Source organism: Sarcophilus harrisii, chromosome 1 (genome assembly GCF_902635505.1).
Source record: "Sarcophilus harrisii chromosome 1, mSarHar1.11, whole genome shotgun sequence".
NCBI classification, from domain to species: Eukaryota; Metazoa; Chordata; class Mammalia; order Dasyuromorphia; family Dasyuridae; genus Sarcophilus; species Sarcophilus harrisii.
In genome coordinates, this window is record NC_045426.1 from 149,485,212 (window position 1) to 149,506,850 (window position 21,639).

Consider the following 21,639-nt stretch of genomic DNA (forward strand, 5'->3'; position numbering starts at 1 on the left):
TTTCCTATTAAAGGGAAATTTTAAACTCATTTCTTTGCAGAGGCCCAAAGCAGGACCATGCCTTGTCAAGGAACCTCTCGCCTTGGCATAGCTGCCTGTCAGAACCCTTGCCCACTGTGAAGACATTCTTTTCTCAGTGTTAACACCTCCATTTACTTCTCTGCCAGGATTTTGCCACTGAGAAAGTCAGTCTTCTAGCAAAACTGACTTCTGCAGTGCCAATAAAACTTCCTTTTGCCAGTCAAACTTTTTGGATTTGTAAATTCTTTCATGTTGAATCTGCACCAACCAGAAGGGGCCACACCCCAAGTCTTGCACTGCCACTAATCACATCAATTTGATAGATTTCAAAAGAGTGATGCATCAACTTGATTAGGAAATGTTCTATCTTTATTTCAATATAATTTATTTCCTTTGTAATCCTATGAATTTGATTTTATGCATCAAAAAACTTCTGAGGAGTCCATAAACTTTACCATACTACCAAAATAATTCATGACACAAGAAAAAAAATTAAAAACTCCTCCTGGCTGACAACCAGAGTTCCAGGAGGGTAGAGTTGTTGTTGTTGTTGTTATTTTTGGTGAACTGCGAAGTTGTGTGTATATGTACTTGTGTGTGTGTGTTCATTTTAATACATAATTTAACTTTGTCAATCTGTCATACAAACAAAATGGAAGAAAAGAATGTCTGCTGGAAAAGTGATATACTAGAAATAAACTCCTTGAAAGCAGAAGCCATTGTTATTCCTTTCTATCCTCAGCACTTGGTAAAATGCTGGATAACTGGGAATAATGATGATGATGATGATGACGAAGACAATGAGTAGTACTTCTGGGCAGCTAGGTGGTGATTTAGATAGAGCACTGGAATCCAGAAACAGAAAAACATCTTAATGAGTTCAAATCTGCCCTTAGACACTTATCAGCTATATGACCCTGGATGAATCACTTAACTCTGTTTGCCTGTTTCCTTATCTGTAAAATGAGCTGGAGAAGGAAATGGCAAACTTCTCCAGTATCTCTGCCAAGAAAACCCCAAATGGGGTCAAGAAGTGTCATACATGATTGAAATTGTTCAACCACCATAATAAAATCTTCTACATAGTTTGAACTATGACATAGTTGTCACTGTAATTAGGACACTTTATTTCTTGTAATCATTTTGGCTGTGTCATTTGAGGAATGAGGCAAGAATATGATTTTATCCCCTCATCTTATAGATGATATTATTGTTATGACCTAAACTGAAGATCTATGATTTAATACTACTGAATAATTACCCCCCTTCCAGCTAAGTGCACAGAAACCAACATATTTTCTTCACAAATTAATCAATCTAAAAGCATTTTAAGTGCCTGCTTTACTAAGTGCCAGGCACTTAGTCAAACATGCATGGGGGATAGGGACTAGGCTTATGTTTTCAATAAAATAGGTCTCAAATGATGAAATTCCTCCTACCAATAGAGGTTGGCACCTTCCCTACAACTTAAAAGTCTCAGAAAGCTTTCTAGAACACTAAGAGATTAAATGACTTGCTCAAGATCACAGAGTTTGTTATGTACTGGAGACTGGATTGATCAGGTCTTCCTGGCTCTAAGGATGTACTACATTGTCTCTCATGCATAAACAAAGAAAACCTCATATTTTGGTTCCATTGAGCTCTTTAGAAGATCTTAAGTATCTCAAGTATCTCATAGGGATTTTAATTTGTTTTTCACCTGTGACCCCTTTCCAAGCAAGAAATTTATACACCATCTCAGCTATTTTAGGTACATAAAAATGGTATAGAAACCAAACATTTATTGATAGTAAATCCCAAAGAAATTTATTACATTATTTTATTTCTTTAGCATATATATTTTATTTCTTTGACATTGAATCTTGGCAGTTTAAATCTTTTCACTGTTGCAAAATTTTCTGCAGACCACCCCCTCCCCCCATTCAGTTGCACAACTCCCATACAAGATTGTCACTCAGTTTAAGAAGCTTTGCTATAGAGCAGGTGCTGACCTGCTTTAGTAAAAGAGTTTCCTGATCAGTATATATAAAATCATAAATCAACTCCATCTTCCTCCTCTAGAAGACAGATAAATTTAAAGATTCTCTGATTCATTGACATGTACTATATACTTAGTCTCCTCAAATTATGCTTTAGTAGATGATTTTTTTTTTTCTGTTGCTGTGGCTGAGAAATTCATCACTTTTCAATTCATCTGTTACAGAAGCTCTCCAAAGTCTGACATACATGTAGAAGGACAGGATGTAACTAGGCCATATAATGCATATTCTATTTATATAAAGGATTCTTTGATTTCATCATTGCAAGGAACTCCCTATAAAATTCCTTCCACCAGTTTAAATTGCAACCCACCTGTGGCTTAAGTTCTAGAAAGCTGTTTGAGGTATATAGGTTAAATGATTTGCCCAAAGACATATAGTTATTAAGTGTGAATTCAGATCTTCTTGGACCCAAGCTCAATAGACTAAATATTAAGTAAAAATGTCTCTCATATTCTGTTTATATCTAGAAAAAGATCAGCCAATTAGTCATAGTCAGTCAATTAGAATTAATTAAAGTTCTACTGTATGCCAGGTACTGTATTAAATGCTAGGAATACAAAGAAAGAGAAAGATAGTCCAAACCTTCAAGGAACTCACATTCTAATGGGAGAGACAACAGAAGTACAACTATATGAAAATAAGATGCATGGAATAAATTGGGGGTTGTCTTAGCACTGGGCTAATTCCTGGTCAGGAATTCATCTTCATTGAATTCATATCTGGCCTCAAACACTTATTAGTTGTGTGACCCTGGGCAAGTCACTTAACCCAGTTTGCCTCAGTTTCCTCATTTTTCTAAAATGAGCTGGAGAAGGAAATGGCAAACTACTCCAGTATCTTTGTGAAGAAAACCCCAAATAGGATCTTGAAGAGTTGGATGTGACTAAAAACTACAATATATTATTATTAATATTAAGGAGGCCCAGCAAAGGATTCTTTTGCCGAAGATACAATGTTAGCTGAGACTTAAAGAAAGTTAAAGAAACTAGGAGGTAAAGATGAAAAGTAAAGTATTCCAGGTATAAGAGACAGTCAGTGAAAAGACAGAAAGTTTAGAATAGTGTACTGTCCAAGGAGTGCCAAAGAGGTCATTGTCACTGAAGTGCAGAGTATATGAAGGAGACTGAGGTGTGATATTATTGGAGAGGCAGAAAGGAGACTAAATTTTGGTGAACATGGAAATTATATGCTCGATACACTTAAGAAAAGCAACAATAATTTTAATGGATTGTCTTTCATGGGCTGTGCCCAATTTGTTTTGGGAAAATGGAAAAAGTTGTCTTTTTTAATCTTCAGATGCAATCATTAACATCCTTTTATTAGTAGAACCCCATAAAAATGAGATAGATTGTATACTCCTGTAACTCCTCACTAGGCATTTTGAAATTACATCATGCTAGGGATGTATTGATTTTCTTCCTCAGCATTTGTACATCATTGGGACTAATCAGGAAAGATTTATTAATAAAGTATTTCTTTCCATAACAAGACAGTTAACAGTGCTCCTCCAAAACACATCACTTTCTGATTATATCCAGATCATTTTTAGCTATTCCTCTTTCATTCAATCTCTTAAAACATTGTGGATATCTGGTTTGATAATGAATGTTAATTATTTTAATATAATATTTATATGTAATTTCTTACAAATCCTCACTTCTGTTTCAGTTAGTTACTGAATTACATGATACACTAAAAATAATTTAAATTTGAAAAGACAGAATACATTACTTAACCCATCCTTTTACAGATAAAGAAACTGAGGCTTGAATATTAAATCTGATTTCAAATAAAATAAAATATATAAATAACTTTGCAAACCTTTAAGCATTCTATAGTTATTATTAATTTTTACATCCAATTTAATATGAATATGTATAGTTATATAATTATATTTCCTAGAAATCCTTTCTACATTTAGTCTCTGTTTATTTTCCTCCTCTATGGGGTGAGATATCCTCAAAGCACATTATACAAAGTAGTTTAAATAGAACTGGAATTATTTTTAAATATTATTTTTATTGATACATTTATTCTTCCTTCTCACTCTTAATACCCCTACAGAATAAATAAAAACAGACAAAAACAGCTCATTGGGGAAGACTATTGTATAGTGAGAATAGATGAAAATACTTTCATTAAATACTTACTATGCTTATGGTACTTCCTGTCCTGAGACAGGAAGAATAAGAATATAAACAGAATCAAACAAATATTCCTAATATATATAATCTTCCTCCCATTTGGGACCATCTCCAGGAACCCTAAGCTATATCTTGCCACCAGATGCAGATGGAAAAAGAGAAGCTGGTGACTTTGTACAGTCCTCTATCACTTAAATCCAATTCACTTGCATGTCATGGCATCACCTCCCAGATTGTTGGGGTTCAGGGATGGAGCCTACAACCACTGGTTTTCTGTACCTGTGTTATGGGTGTCTCAAAAGAATTTGTAGGCTTAGACCATTTCCAAATCAAAGGGCAAAGATTTTATTATTATAATGCTATTGACAGCACACTAAGTTCCAAAAAGAAATTATGGAATGAGCAAGAGTATTTTTATAGGAAAGTGAGAAGAGTGTTTCACGTCACTGAGTTTAGGAGGTAGAGTTTGGGAGTAGTTAGGTTAGGCATCTCACTCCAGGCACCCAGTTACATCTGACCATAAAAAGTAAACTAAGACAAGATAGCAACAACCAGCATTCTTTTGAAATCAACATACTGGCTATAAAATGTAAACTTGGACAGGAGAAAATCTAAAGGCCATCATTCAGCATTTGTAAGACAAGACAACTTTGAGCCTATACTGAATTATCCTCAAGGGCTGAATATCTAAGGTCTTTATTTCCTGGATCTGGTAGCCTGATGATTATAATCATATCTTGATATCAAGGTCTTCTTCTAGAAAGAACATCACCAATAACAATCATCCTGTATTACATTTAATATAATATATGATATCTTCTCCTATTATATAATAAGAGAAGATTAATTGTAATAGGAAGATTAGACATTCCTATTACATTATAATAGGGGTAGATGACATGTAAAGGACAATTTAAAAAGGAGAAGGGTGGCATGTATTTAACATGATTTAAACATGATTTAAAATATGCAGAAAGTGGCTTGGTGACCTGATTTGCTCTGGGTGACATGTGGAAGGTCACTTATGAAAAAGAGAAATGAAGAGGAAGACTAAAATAGAGTTGGCAAGGTTTGGAAATGTCTGAGAAAGGGCATGGTAGCTCGGTTCCTGTCAACATAAGCTGAGAGTTTACCTGTCCTTCCCTATACTGAGCCCAGAGTCAAACTCCAAGTTTTGCTGGAATTGGGATGAAAAAGATAGCTACTGTGCAGAATGCATTCCTTGGAAATTTCTTCAAGTGCTGAGGAGTAAGTCTCACTATTTGTTCTTTAGAACCAATTCAGGTTTACATTATTCAGTTTTGCAATCTTTTAATGGGTAACCTGTACATTTTCAGTTGAGAATGTTACCCGTCACTCTTGGACTCTACCTGGCAATGTGAAAATTTGAATGGGTCCATTTATTGGAGGTCATTTGGTCTAGGCCCTGACTATATTTCCAATCATTTTTTCTATCTGTAATAAGTACTCTGGTTCAATAGGCAACAGGCATACAGATAATCAGAAGAAATAATGAGAGAATTGAGCAGTTATGGTCTACAAAGTATAGTTAGTTTGAGGTTTCCCTAAGGCATGTTGTATTACATGTGTGTTTATATATATGTGTGTGTGTGTGTGTGTGTATGTGTGTGTGTGTTTATATATAAATACACAACACATACAGAAATAAATATTTGGTTCAGACTTACAATTTCATTAGTACAGAGAAAGAGAATAAGCATCATATAACACCTACTATGTTTAATCACTGTACGAATTTTTACACATGACCTCATTTGATTCTCACAATAGTACAGCAGAAAAAGTACTCTTTCCCATTTTACAATTGAGGAAACTGGGACAAGCAGAATTTAAGTAACTTGTCCTGCATCAGTCACACAGTTATTAAGTGTCTGCATCTGGATTTGAACTCAGATTTTTCTTGGCCCAGTGTTCTATTCACTGAAATACTGAACTGACTTAATAGAGAGAAATCCCAATGTGGAAAGCAATTCCATCAATGCAAATGGGCAGCCATTTAGCACCTTAAAGTGTTATAGAATTGTACCAAGGCACTGAGAAGTTTTGTCACCTTACACAGAGGAAGATCATCAGGTTGTTAATAATATAGTAAATAGAAGAATGACCCAGTATATGTCAGAGGAGCAGAGTAGAATCCAGGTTTTCTTGACTTTGAGGCTGCTTTATTACTTACTATACAACATTATTGTTGTTGTTGTTTAGTTATTTTTTCCAGTCATGTCTAATTCTTTGGGATTTTCCTGGCAAAGAGACTATTTTGCCATTTCCTTCTTCAGCTCATTTTATAGATGAGGAAGCTGAGGTAAACAGAATTAAGTGGAGTGCCCAGACACAAACAGCTGCTAAGTGTTTTGAGATTACAATAGAACTCATGTCCTCCTGACTCCAGATCTGGCTCCATATACTATATCACCTAGTTGCCTTCTACCATATTACCTCTTCTATAGAACAGAGTCCATGGGGATAATCATCAGAGAAAATATAAATATATTTTATTGAATATAAAGAGTGGTTATTGTAGAAAGAGCTAAACACAGAAAAATGACCAAGTCAAACAATTTGCCTATGATCAGAGAAAGACCTAAAAATTTTATCTGAAAAATAGACCTATACAACTAAGGTTGATTAGTTGGAGCTGTTCAGTCTGATGAGGTTAAAGGAATAAGACTTGGCATATTGATTTTTGTGGATGGGACTAGTTTTTGCACCATAGAAGTACATTACATAACCATAAAAATCAACAAATGAATCATCTTTTCTCCTCTGTATTCTATTTCCCAGGACATTCCTGAGATATTCATTCTTCCAGTGATATCAAAAGTGAATTTTAACGTGGAATAGAAGGGAAATACTCTCAAAAGTCTCTTTTTACATGGAATTAACCCAGAAGAAATACAGGAACTTGTCATTGTCAAAATTACCCATTCCAGGTGCATATGTCAAAAAGAATGGACATTCTCAATTTCCTATGAGATATAATACTCAGTTCCCTATGAGTTATAATAATGGACAGGTATCTACTCTTCTAATCAGAGAATTAAAATTTCTTGGGTAATACCAATTTTGAGAATTGTCACTTGGATAACTACAAGAGTTTTTGAGTTCAAGAATTCAGATCTTAGTTCCATTTAGTACTTTAACCATTTTTAAAATAGTTCCCCAAGGTATTTGAGCCAAAGAACTAGGTCCCTCAAACTCTAGGGGATAATTTTCAAGAAGATTCATCTTTCTCTCTGATTCTTTGCCCTTCTCAGTAGTTAATCTTAGAATCTAACACTTTAAACCCAAAGTTCCTTCCACCATTTCAAGTTCATTCAAAGTAAATGAGCCCAAGCATATTTCTGCCTTTTACCATATGTGACTCACCAGTATTGGTGAAAGCCATAGAGAAAGTTAAAGAGGTCAGTAGTTACATAAGAAGTGATAGATACTTTGACCTCTAGACTATTCTTTCTGACTGGCTGCTTTAGTTAGGTATCAATAAGCTCAATCAGGTCAATTCATATATTTGATCCCATTTTGGAGCAATGACTTCTAAGGTCCTGGGTTCTTTGTACTTATAAGATCACAAGGAGAACAAGACAAGAGTGTACTGATGAATTAATCCTTTTTCTAGTTCTTTAACCACACCATAACTCCAGAAGGGGGGGGAAACCAATCCAAGCCTGGGCTTTGGAAGATCTGAGTTCAAATGTAATTTTATACATGTGCCAACTGTGAGACCCTGGCAAGTCCCTTAATTTCTAATTGCCTCACTGTTCTCAAGTGAAAATGGGAAAAATAATAGATCCTGTAATACTTTGGAGAGTTGCTAAAAAAAGATCATTGTTATGGGTCATCCTTCCCTTTTGAAGAGGAACAAGGATATCAAAGATGATATCTTGACTTGCTCATGAATTGGATTTTAGTGAGGCAGAATTGAACAAAGTCATCAACCTCAGATGAGAAATCAATGAGATTATATTTATAAAAGAATTAACACAGTATCTGACATAGAGGAAATATTATTAAAAAATATTTCCCCTTATTCTCTGTATTGCCATTTACAAATTTCTAATAAAACCCAGTGAATATGTATACACTATTAAAAATCTATTTAAACATAATTTTAAAATATTTAATTTTTAAAAAATATCCTCTAAGGCCAGCTAGGTAGTTCAGTGGATAGAATATGAACTTGGAATCAGGAATAGCTGAATTCAAATCTTGTCTCAGATACTTAAAAGTTGGGTGATCCTGGGCAAGAAACTTAATCTAGTTGCCTCCAAAAGATTATCTAACCATTTAATGAAGTACTAATTTGGGGGGTTTCCTCCCCCCAGCATATCTTGAACCCAGATACTCTAGGAGGCTAGGTTTAGCATATCTTGAACCCAGATACTATAGGAGGCAGGTAAATAGTGTTGTATAGAGGGGACTGACTTTGGATTTAGAAAGACAAGTTCAAATCCTATCTTAGACCCTTTTTGGCTGAGAGATCTTGGGCAAGTCATTCAAATTTGGTCAGTTTCAATTTCCTCATCTGTAAACTGATGATAATAACAGCACCTGCCACAGAGGATTTGTTTTGAGGATCAAATCTATATCTATAACCATATCTATCTATCTATCTATCTCTGTGTGTGTGTACACACAGTTTTTAAATCTTAAATATTATATAAGGTTTGGTTACTATTATCATTTTGGCTCTGATTAAAAAGAAAAATCTGCTTTTATCTTCACATTCACAAAGAGATTTGTGGTTCAAGTCTAGTATAATAAGAAATTATGATGCATGGCCTATTTTCTAATTTCACTAGTTGTGAATGTGTCAGATTTCCCAGTTTTCTTTTGTATAATCTCTATTCCAATTCAAAGCTACATAAAAGAGAAAAAAATATTTTGAAAATTTTACAAACATTTATCTGACAAGTTGCTACACCGACTTCTTTAAATTCACTCTCTCCTAAGAGGAATAAAAAATAAATACAGTGCTGATAAAATCTCCCATGTCAGAACAATCGTCATTTGAAAAGAGAAATTATTTTCCAACTGGGCCTGGAAAAATATTGCTTTTTGAAACTTAAATGCTTTGAATGAAACTTTGATGAAAACTGCCATTAACAATTCCAGGAAAGGATTCATATTCCCGAAACTTCACAGCTACTTTGTATCTGCTATTTCTTCTTATTAGAGGAGACAAGTTATACTTTATCTTTTTTTTTTTTTTCAGTAGATGAGTTAATGTCATCCACACAGTGTTTGGTTTATGCAGACCCTTTGCTAAACATAGAAAGACATGATTAATTTTGGGCTTATGATGATGACGTGGATTTCTTTTCAAAGATGTGTCTAGTGATGGGACAGATGCTCCAGATGTCTGTCCTGAGTTTCTTGAGAAATATGAATGAATATAACATCCCTTTGGCATAGAACTTAAATTTTTTGTTGCTGTTCAGTTGTTTCAATCATGTCTGACTCTGTGAAAACTATTGGGGGTTTTCTTGGCAAAGATATTGGAGTAGTTTGCCATTTCCTTCTCCAGTTTATTTTACAGATAAAGAACAGAGGCAAACAGGGTTAAGTGATTTGCCCAGCTGTCACACAGTTAAGAGGTGTCTGAGACCAGATTTGAATTCACAAGGTAAGTCTTCCTGATTTTAGATCTGGCACACTATCCACTGTGCCACCTAGCTGCACATAGAACTTAATACCCACCTTTATATGGTCAATGTTAAATTTATTTAAGCTTCTGACTAAACCAGTAATAGGCTTATAACTAGTTTTCAATAGAATCTGAGTTGAGACAAAGATTCAATGCGTTTGATTTAGGGATTTCTTTCTCAGCCTGCCACCCCAGCCCTTTCTCCATCAATCCCCTATCCCCCATTTTTCCAGCTAGTTTGAATGCATAGATCCCTGTCTACTTAAACCCAATTCAGGGACAAGTAAAAAAAAATCTTGCAATGTCATTGGTCCTATTTGAAAAATGAAGAATTAACATCAATACCACCAATAATAGAGCATGTCCTAAAGAGCTATACAAGGAAAATCACATTGCTTATTCTAAATAAAAAAAATCATCTTAGTTCTTAGAAATCAATTAACCAACAAGCATTTCCTTTTTTTATTTTAAAGCTTTTTATTTTCAAAACATATGCATAGATAATTTTCAACATTCACCTTTGCAAAATCTTGTATTTCAAATTTTCTTCTTTCTCCCTTCCCCCAACCCCTCTCCCAGGCAGCAAGTAATGCAATGTATGGTAAACATGCATAATTCTTCTATATATACTTTCTTAATTATCATGCTGCACAAGAAAAATCATATTAAAAAGGAAAAAAATATGAGGAAAAAAAAAACAAAATACAAGCAAACAACAACAAAAAAATTAAAACAGTCCCCATAGTCCTCTCTCTGGATGCAGATGACTCTCTCTATCACAAGATCATTGGAACTGGTCTGAGTCACCTTGCTTCAACATGTATTTCTTGAATACTATTTTCCCAGTACTATACTTAGACAGGAGACAAAGAAATAAAAATAATCCCTGTCTCAAGGAACTTACATTCTAATGGAAGTGAATCAGAAAGCATGACTGTAGCAAACATTTTTTAAGATCACTTTTCTCTCCTCACATAGTCTTATGTGAGTTCAGCTTAGCCTCTCTTCTTGCCTAGATTCTTTTAACACTTCTTAATCAATCTTCTTGTCTCAAAACACATCCCGGAACAATCTATCCTTCATATTAGGGTTACTTTCTCTTGTGCAGATCTATGTCACTTCAGAGTCTCCCTCTTCTCTCTAGGATAAAACAATAACTTTGTTTGGCTTTTAGAGCTCTTCACAATCTGGCTCCAAATCATCTTTCCAACTTTTCTGTATAGTATTTTCCCCTTTTTTATCCTATCATTCAGCTCAGCTGACCTTTTAGTTTTTCACACATGTCACTCCTTTTCTTGTCTGTTTTTCTTTGTAGTGGCTGTCTTGCATACCTGACTGGAGTTCCTGTTCACAAAATCCCTCTCTCCCTTCAAGATTGAGTTTCATTGTTTTTCACAAAAGCTTTCCTGAGCTTTCCAACTGTCAATGCTCTCCTTATAATTATTTTGCATTTAACAATTTTGTATTTATCATCTTTATATTAATTCTCAATATATTTAGACATGTACTTAATTATTGTCTCCCCCTTCAGAATATAAGCTCCTTGATAGAAAGAATTGATTAGGATTTTTTTGGGGGGGGTTGTTTCATTTTTATTTTTTGTCACATATCCCCAAATATCTGGCTGAGTTGTTGGCACATGGTAAACACTTACATTTTTGTTGATTGACTGATTATGTCAAGATTATATTACTTAACCTTTACCAATCCTATACAAAAGATAAAATAGAGATATCTTGTGAAGAAATATGTTGATATAGTGGACAAATTCAGTATAAAGGTTTCAGAGCAATATCATGAACATTAAGCTGGAACATATGTTTTAAGATCAAGAAGTGAAAGGCTTCAGAGATGTGTTGGACATGTTCATTTTGAATACTTTATTTTTTTATTTTTATTTTTTTTAATTTTGAATACTTTAATATGGAAGAGAATTAGAAAATGCTAGATACAGTCTGAACTAAATCACACTATACAACATTAAATTGTATCTTTAAGGAAATGAAATACTATCATGATGGAAAAGAAAAGACAGAAAAGAGACGCGAGTCATGCCAGAATCAGTTTTATGGGGATCAATAAAAGCAATGACTAGTTAGAACAAAGGTTAAATTCCAAATTAACAAAAAGCATAAAAATGAAACTGTTTAAATAAGTTATAGGCTAAATAGATGATTAAATCAAAGTTTCCCTATCATTTTTACTTTAGAGATACAGAGCTACTATGATAGGCAAGTCAAAAGAACCCAGATCAGCCAACATTAAATCTCCTTCCCAAGTAGTAAGACTTGGCAATGAAAAGGGAATAAGAGTTTATGAGCTGATTCTAAAGCATCATGTAGAAGGAGCATGGAAGGTTATAATTATTACTGTTTCACAAAACAGTGAAAAACAGATGAGAAGAAAATGAATTGTAACAAGCTTGCTTGGCTTGAGATCTACAAAGCAGGATTATCCCAACATTAGTAGGTAGAACCAGAGAGAGGAAAATAAACAGACTTGCTGACATTTGTACAAAGATAAAGTCTCACCATCAGTGATATTGGAAACACCACATTTGCACTCTCCCTCTTTAGTATCTGATGTACCATAAGAAGTTATAATGGCATATCAGATGAAGAACAACTGGAGCTGCCCTGATTTATATGGAAGGAATTGGTGTTAGAGAGAGTGAAATTTTAAATGCACTGAGGAATCAATTTTCACTCAAATAATGAAAAGATCACAGACAGTATTGTATTTTTATGTTTCTTTCCCTGTCCTAAAGAGCCAGTTGAAAAACCATCAGCTATAAGTGACCCATATGTTTACTTTCTCATCTCCATAAAATTTTGATGAGAATGGTCTTGATGACAACATGAGAAAAGAATAGGTAAACTTTGGCAATTACCTTTTCTCTAGCAGTCTACATCTTTATAATCACAAAGCTTGATTGAGAATACAAAGAATATAATATCCCAATGTTTAATGATTCTTGGTTCTTTTTAGGTATGTTTGGCTTGGTAGTACAAAATGCAGCCTTAAAGGCTTTCCTCCCACAAGACAAATCCCATAAATATGCTAAGACCTATAGAAAATTTATGATATATCACACTATAGATAACTTTGTTCAATGATCAAATGACTACTGACATTAAATGAGGCATAACCAACAAAGACATATGCAAACTATAAGATTTATTAGTGCTACAAAGAAATGTCTAATAAAAGGCCTCCAAAGAAGAAAATATCTTTACCAAGCAAGGTTTTCTAAATGTCCTTATTTGCAAATGACATTCACTACTACTATTTAACATCAGAAGAGTTTAAAGCTTCCTCTGCAAAAATAATAGTGATTTGAAGAATATTGCATTAGCCATTCACAAAAGGAAAACAAAATGGATAAAGTACCAAGTTTATGATATGCAGTTAGTTGAGTTAATCTGTATACATAAATACATACATATAATATATGGTGTGTATATATATGTGTGTGTGTATATATATATATATATATATATAATACATATTTATGTATATGGATGTACATGCTTGTATATGTCAGCTGTTGATCAATTGGCTGGGCCAAGAAACATTAGTAAGAGGCTTATATTGCATTTGAAAAATTGTGTAGTCATTTTAATGGTTCCAAGGTCAGCAAAATTCCATTTTAAAACATCAATATATTTTCAGTAATACTATGATGATTTTGAGTCACGGACAACAACATATCAGAAGAATCAAAATTGCATGTGACTCCTAGGCCAATGGGAATAAGTAGACTGTAGCATATTACTGATGATGACTAGATTTTGAGAAGCAGCACAATTAATAATATCAAGAACACAGAAACCAGAAAGAAAGATGATCCAGTCATGCAACAAGAATCTGTACTCTTCAGATAGCAAGAGTCATTAAAATGTTTTCTGAATGTTTGAGTAAATCTTCTATAGAATATTTATCGAAAACGATGTGCAAGAATTATACTGAAGGAGAAATCATGGAGGGGCTAATGAGATTATTGAGACTAAAGGTCCTTTAGGTACGTGAATTTTTCACAAATTATGTAATGTGAGTTATTATTCTGAATCTCTAACTTTCTTTATCATTATCCTCTCTCTCTCTCTCTGTCTTTTTTCTTTCTCTGTCTTTCTCTCCTCCCATCTTCCCATCTCCCCCCTCTCTTCCTCCTTCCCTCTCTTCCCCTCCCCTCTCAGCAATATGGTATAGAAGACCAATTTTGGATTTAGAAAAAAAGTGTATTTAAATCTCAATATGTGGACACCCCCACAATAGGACTTCCTAATATTAATGATATCATGATTCTTCATACCAATCTCACTGTGTGTATGTATATATGTGTACTATAAACATTTATACATATAAACCATTTATATATATAAAACTGATAAATATATGAATTGTTGAATTTTTCTCTGTACTATTTCTGTAGTTATTTTTTAGTTTCGGAAGAGAAAGTTATGCAAAACAAATTTCAGAATTCATAAGGGAAGATTTTAAATAAAGAATCTATCACTGAATTTATGTTTTGCATACTAAATATTATTTTTTATATGATATCAAAATCACTTATAAAACCAAGGCAAGGCATTTGTGCACCCAAGACAAGGTTTGAAAAGTATATCTCACATATCAAATGTATGCTTCTTGTTTCACTGAAGATATATTCTAACATTTTCTGGCATTATCCAGATTTAGACTTTCCCCAAGAAAGATACTTTTCTCTCAATCTCAGCTTTCTCATCTGTGAAATGGGGGTGATAAAAGTACCTACCCCATAGGATTGTTGTAAATATCAAGTAAGTGAATGTGTGTATATATGTATATAGATATGTGTTTGGGTGCATAATGCTTTGCAAATATGAAAAAGCAATATAAATGCTAGTTATTGCTGTTACCATTTTCATTTTGAATATATACCATAAAGTGTTGTATGTTGTTTTATCTCATACTCTGTGACCTATAAAGTTGCTGAGTATTCCTAGGCTTAAATATGACTTTTAATAGGCATTTTCTCTTTTAAAATATCATAATTCACACAATATTGATTCAAATGAATTCAGTGGTCCTTTATTAAGCACTACTCTTTTACAAGGAATTGTACTAGGTACCAAAGACACAAAGAACAACAAACAGCTTAAATGAGTTTAAGTTCTCCTTGGTGGCTACAACATATTTGATAGATAAATAAACATGAAAAATATGCAAAACAGATACAAAATTATTTAAGTGGGGGAGCTCAGAAAAGATTTCATTTGGGAAATGATACCAAGGCTGAACCTTGAAAGGAATGAGAGATTTGTAGAGGCAGAGGGTTAAAGAGAGCATTCAAAGTATGTGCAAAAGCACAAGTGAGAGATGTAGAATATTGTGTTTGAGGAACAGAAATTATTCCAGTTTTGCATGATACAGAATAATGTGAAATAAATCTAGAAAAAAATAAACTGGGTCCAGATTGTGAAGAGTTTTAAATATCAAAAAGAGACATTTGATTTTATTCTAGAGGCAATAAAACCACTAGAGTTGGGTTTCTTAATTTGGAATACTGGAACTTAAAATAAATGTTAATTGTCTTCCAATGTAATTGTTTTCCTTTGTATTCCTACATATTTAATTTTACACATTTGAAAACTTTATTCAGAGAAGGCTATAGATTTTACCAGACTAACAAAAAGCCCCATGACTTCTTACTTGCTATCCAAGCTGGGAGAGGGGAGTAGTAGTAGCAAAATAACAAACCTTTTTTGTCAAAGCCACCTTCAACTATAATATATATTACACATGTGAATAAAATTGATTCTATATATTAAATAATATCCCCAAATTTAAAAAAAATATGTAAAAGTTACAATTTAGGAGCAAAATTACTTTCACTAGGTGAAAGGAGAGTCACAAAGGAGAAGAGAAGTATAATTTAAAAGTTTAATAATATTAACAGTGGGATACAATGTGATGGTTAGTTAGATAATAAAAAAAACTGAATACCATTTATTTTTTAAAAAAATCAAAAATATATATCTTATTATTACATTATGAAGCTCAAACTATTTCAAATAAAGCTCAGAAGAGGGCAAGGTCATACATACCTTTATCATTATTATCTCTCTCTCCCTCACTTCTTCTTTCTCTCCTTCCCTCCTTCCCCCCTCCATTTCTCTCTCCATCTCTTTTTACTCTCTTCTTTCTCTCTCTCTCTCTCTCTCTCTCTCTCTCTCTCTCTCTCTCTCTCTCTCTCAGAAATATGGTATAGAGGACCATGTTTAGATTTAGTATTTTTTATCATTTTAATGTTTTGTATTTTAATAATTTGATATATAAATATTTTTCTTATTTAATCTAATCATTATAAATTTAAGTATGTTCTTTTCTCTGCTATAAAACTAGCATATAACAGTATACTTTAAAAGGATTATATGACATTTTAATTTTTATAGCACCCTGTATGTTGTGTTATAGCCCCATGAAGAAAAGAATTCCTGAATCCAATTTTATCAATAAGGAAACTGAGAATTTTACCTTTCCCAGAGGCTTGACTAGGTCTCACAGTGATTCTGAAGAGAATTAGGTCTAGAATCCAGTACCTGTCTGACTGGTACCTGGGAAACAATAAAATAACATTGACAAGGACTTACATAGTTCTAATCAAGAGAGATCTGGAAGATACAATAAGGAAGACCAAGGATCTGGTCAAGTCCTTGGACTTTGCCTAAAGGAGAAAAGAAGATTAATAGCATCATAGGATCATCAGACAGAAGGAATAGGTCTAAGCAGTGAGGAAGGGCCAGGGAACTAGGTGATCAGACAGGTAACAAGAACAAAAAATTCAAACAGGGCTGAAAAACTCTGATCCTAGGATAAAAGTTATTTGCCTGTGTTCTTCCTCCCTCCTCTCTCTTCCTCTTTCCTCCTTTCTCCTCTCCTTTCCTTCTCCTCCCCTTTTCCTTCTCCCTCTCCTTTTCCCTTTCCTTCTTCTCCCTCTTCCTCTTTTTCTGTCCTTAGTATCCTATAATCCTGGGCCCACAAGTGTTAACTAAATTTGAGATGAAGCTTGCTCCATTTGGGGGCATGTCCAGAGTTGATGAAACACAGGAAGTTCTCACAAATTTCGAGACTTTCACTGAATCCTCTTTGTGCTAGTAGGTCAATCAATCAGTCAGGTGATTAGCATTTATTGAGTAGTACCTATGTGTTAAGTACTCTGCTAAATGCTGAGGATTTGAACAAACAAACAAACAAAAAGAGCAAAATGTAATGCCTATTCTCAAAGTGCCCACAATTGAATGGGAACCAGAAACTGGTTTGACAGTGGGAGGCACTATGAAGGTGTGGAAAGCATAATAAACTTGGGGTCAGAAGATCTCTAGGTTCAAATCCCATTGATGACATACCCTAGTTGTACAAAGATGAGAAAGTCAGTTAATTTCTCTGTTTCCTCATCTATAAAAAGGGGAAAATAAAACATGTGATTTTTCCCCCTCTAGGCTCTAATGAGGATCAAATAATAAAATGTATGTGGGGTGCTTTACAACCCTTGAATGCCCATAATATACTCAGGATTCTGGATAGTCTCCTGGATAAAGGCAGAAAGGACTATGGAAAGAGTACTAGATGAACAATCACAAGAATGGGCTCTAGAGCTGGGCCTTCATGATCTTTTGGGTACAACAATGCTTGTGTAAATTAATCTTGCTGAGCTTTTTTCTGATCTAGAAATAAACAAAGGACCCCTATGCTAAATCACAAGGTTTATGTAGGATTATATGAACTCAGAAAGAATTGCCACTCTTGAAAAGTGTTAAAGAAAAAAACCAAAAGCCTTTTCATAAGTACATACATACATATGTATATTTACATATACACCCACATCTACACCCACATTTATACATATACATTCATATAATGCAATTATAAGAAAATGGTTTTTGAAATAGAAAGACTACACCTAGGAGTATCAGGAGATTGTTATGTGAGATATATGAATAGGAGAAAATTGAAGAGTTTCGAATAAATTCAATCTTTGAATATATATAGAGATCACTTTTAACCCTGGAAGAGGTTGCATTTGTGACCTCTGAGCAATTCCTGATAATCTTTTATGGGGATGCTGTTGAGGAGTGAGAAGAGAGAGGAACTAAAAAGAGTGAAGTTATACAAATACTATCCTGATTTTCAAAATGAGGAAAATGATGTTTTCTCAAAACCAGTGATCTATAAGTTCAATACAATTAGTGGTGAAATTTTGCAATAATCTACCTAAAACTTTGTGAGCATTCAGAAAAGAATATTGTAATCAATGAGTCAATGTAGATAAAAGGTTGTTATGTCAAAATAACATCATTTCTCTTTATGAAGTAATTACTAAGTTATTTAATATAAGTTTACACATATATGTACTTATACATATATATACACATACACACATATACACAGAAAAATATATATATCCATACATATATGTCTTGATCAAGGTAATTCATTTCACAATGATATTCTTAAGGATAAGATTTTTAAGTGCATAATTGGTACTCTATTGAATTAGATTACCAAAAGCAGAATCATAACTTTTTAGACAACTATATTTAAAATCTTTTTTCACTGATGGTTTTGTGTTAATTTGTAGAATATGTAGTAGCTGTTTTAACAAGGTATACAACAAAAGGGAAAAGACAATCCCTGCTTTTAAGGAACTCTCAAATCTAATGGGAAGGCAGTGTGATAATTTTTAGAAAGAGTCCTAGACTTTGATTCAGAAGAGCTCTAGGTTCATAGAACATTGTTTTCATTCATGTCTGAAGTTGTTCATTGTTTTTATCAAGGACTTGAATTTATAAAGTGTATCACAATGGGAAGCCAAGAGGTATAGCTACTATATAAGTTTACAAAATCAAACTTCAAAATCATACAAATAGGCAGGAATGCTGCAGCAAAAACGAGGTGAATTTAATTTGTTCCAGGTCTATGATTTTATCTACATAGAAACCCCTTGGAATGGAAACACCTTTCACTCATGCATATCTGCCAATAGCCTGTATCTTATATCCTTAAGAACCAGTCTGTTGCTTGGGGGCACTGAGAGGTTAATTATCTTGCCCACTGTCATAAGGCTAGCAAGTGTCAGGGACAGGCCTTAAATCCAAGACTTCCAGATTTCTACTGTGATTTCCATCTGTCATCTATAATATCTCTAAGAAGATAAACACAAAGATTCAAAGATGAATCATATCAGTAAAGGATGAAAAAGGCCTGACCTCACATAAATTGACATTTAACAAAAAATGTTTTTAGTTGAACATGACCTATTAGCATGATGCAATTAATTTTTGAAGCTAATATATCTAATAGGAGTGGAATGAGAATTAGTGTCAGTATGGTATAATGCTTAGAGAGCAGGAGGACTTAGGCTAAAATCTTACTTTTGATATATACTAGCTATGTGATCCCTGGAAAGTCAATGAATCTCTTAGTGGCCTAGGCACATCTCTAAAACTATAAGTTACAGATGAGTTGTTTTTGATAAAATCACAAATTTAAAACTAGAAGAAACCTTAGAGGTCATCTAATTCAACCCCTTAATTTTACAGATGAACAAACTAACAACTAGAGAGACTCAGTGATTTTAAAAAGCAGTAAGGAAGACAATTTAAGTTTCCTCTTTCCAAATCCAGAACTCTTAACAATGCATCATCACTGTCTAATTATTGGCAGATTTTGGTGCTGGAAAACTTACACTAAGGAAATTTTTGGGTGAAGGCAGAGAAGGAAAGGAAAAAGAAGAGGAGGAGAGAGGGAGAAGAAAAAGAATGGAAACTGTACAGTAATGCATCCCATTTGTGTTTCATTATTCTTGGCACCACATTGCCAAACTAGAGTGAAATACAGAAGAGGGGAACAGAATGATTAAAAGCCATGCCACGGTGGGCTAGATGTAGCAGCTGAGGATGTTTATCTCCTTCCCCCAGGGCTATGAAGTTTCTTTATTTAAAGGCCCACAAAACAAAGTTTTTGTTTTTACTATAGTCCAGCCCTCCAACAGTCTGAGAGACAGTGAACTGACCCCCTATTTAAAAAATTTGAGGACCCCTGCATAGTTTTTAATGGTGGTTTTCTTCTTGAAGAAGGCCATTATAGCCATTTTCAGACTATTTTAAAAGGAAACCGACTTTTTTATATTGTTGGGGAGCATGGATCAAGCAATAATAAAACAATATTATAAGGAGGCAGATTATGGGTAGGCAGGAGAAAAAAAAATGTGTAGCAATCAAACTGCTCAGTCATGGAACGAGCTACCTTACCAGGCAGGGAGTTCATAGTTACTCACAAGGTATAAGTGGAAATAGTTGCTGGAGTAGCTGAAGAAATCTTTGCATTAAGTGATAAGCTGAATGGTAGCATTAACTACAAATCTAGGATAGAAAATGCATGGAAAGGTACAAAATATGTAATAATTCAGTTAGTCAATTATGTAGTTATGGGGTATATTTTATATTTGATTTGACAGAAGGCTTTGTTAGTTGTGAAGTATAGAGTCAGCGAAGTGGTACAGTAGAGTACTGGCCCTGAAGTTGAGAAGACTTATATTACTCAGTTCATATCTAACCTCAGACATTTTGTGTGACCCCGGACAAGTCACTTAGCCCTGTCTACTCAATTTTTACATCTGTAAAATGAGTTGTAAAAGAAAATGGTATACCACTTCAGTATCTTTGCAAAAACAACAACAACAAATTGGATCATGAAAAGTTGGATACCATTGAAAAACAATCAAACATTAGCAGCACCATACTGCATAGAAGAGTTGTAGTTAACTATTACTTTAGTATCCTATAACTTTTCTTCTTGACCTTTTGCTGTACTACAGTGAATGTCCAGGATGACTGTTTATACTTTACTAAGAGTTATACAGTCATATGGACAAGTAATACGAGTAACACTATGGAGAAATTATAGTTTGTCAAAGGAAAATCAAATTATTGAAATGTTGCCATTGTTTAAAAACAAACTAAGCAGAACTCAACATTGTAAAAAGTACTGCTTTAGTTTAGGCATTTATATACAGATAATGAAAGTATCCTATTGCAAAAGAAAGTAAAGAAAATGCCTGAAAATGAAAGCAGAATGAAAGAACTCAGACAGTTAAATGGCTATTGTTTAGTAATCGGAAATTTTGGAGTAGTACCATAAACATTTTTTTCTTTACTATGTAGACAGCTTGACTTGGTTTGATTAGTACTTTGTTTATTGAGCTCAGGTGCAAGTGCTAATTAGCACCATGGCATGTAAAGTGAGAGAGAAAGGCTTAGGGGAATGAAGAACATATGGAAATAGGAAAATCTCAGAGTTCATTTTGATGATATTCAAAAAACTCTCAAAAAGAAGGAAAGAGCCCAGAAGATAGGAATGCTGCATGCCTTCTGACTAAAGCATAATGGGTAACATTGAAAGTGTATAGCTAGGAAATGGAAGTGTGTAGCTTTTTGCTACATGAATATTTATGAAGTTTACAATCCGCATGTGGAATAGTTGTAAACTGCTCTGATTAATGAATTTAATTGTAAATGTTTTGAGTTGAATTCTTTAACTGGATTTCATCTAGTTGATGTGCCTAGTGTGAAAATAAATATTCTGCCAGAATAATATGTGAATCATACAATGGAACAATCCAGTTTATCTTTTGTTAGCAATGCTTTAAAAAAAAACAAAAGTTGCACCATAAGATTTGTAGAATAGTGAGTTGAGATCAGGGAAGCAGAGAATATCAGACAGGGAT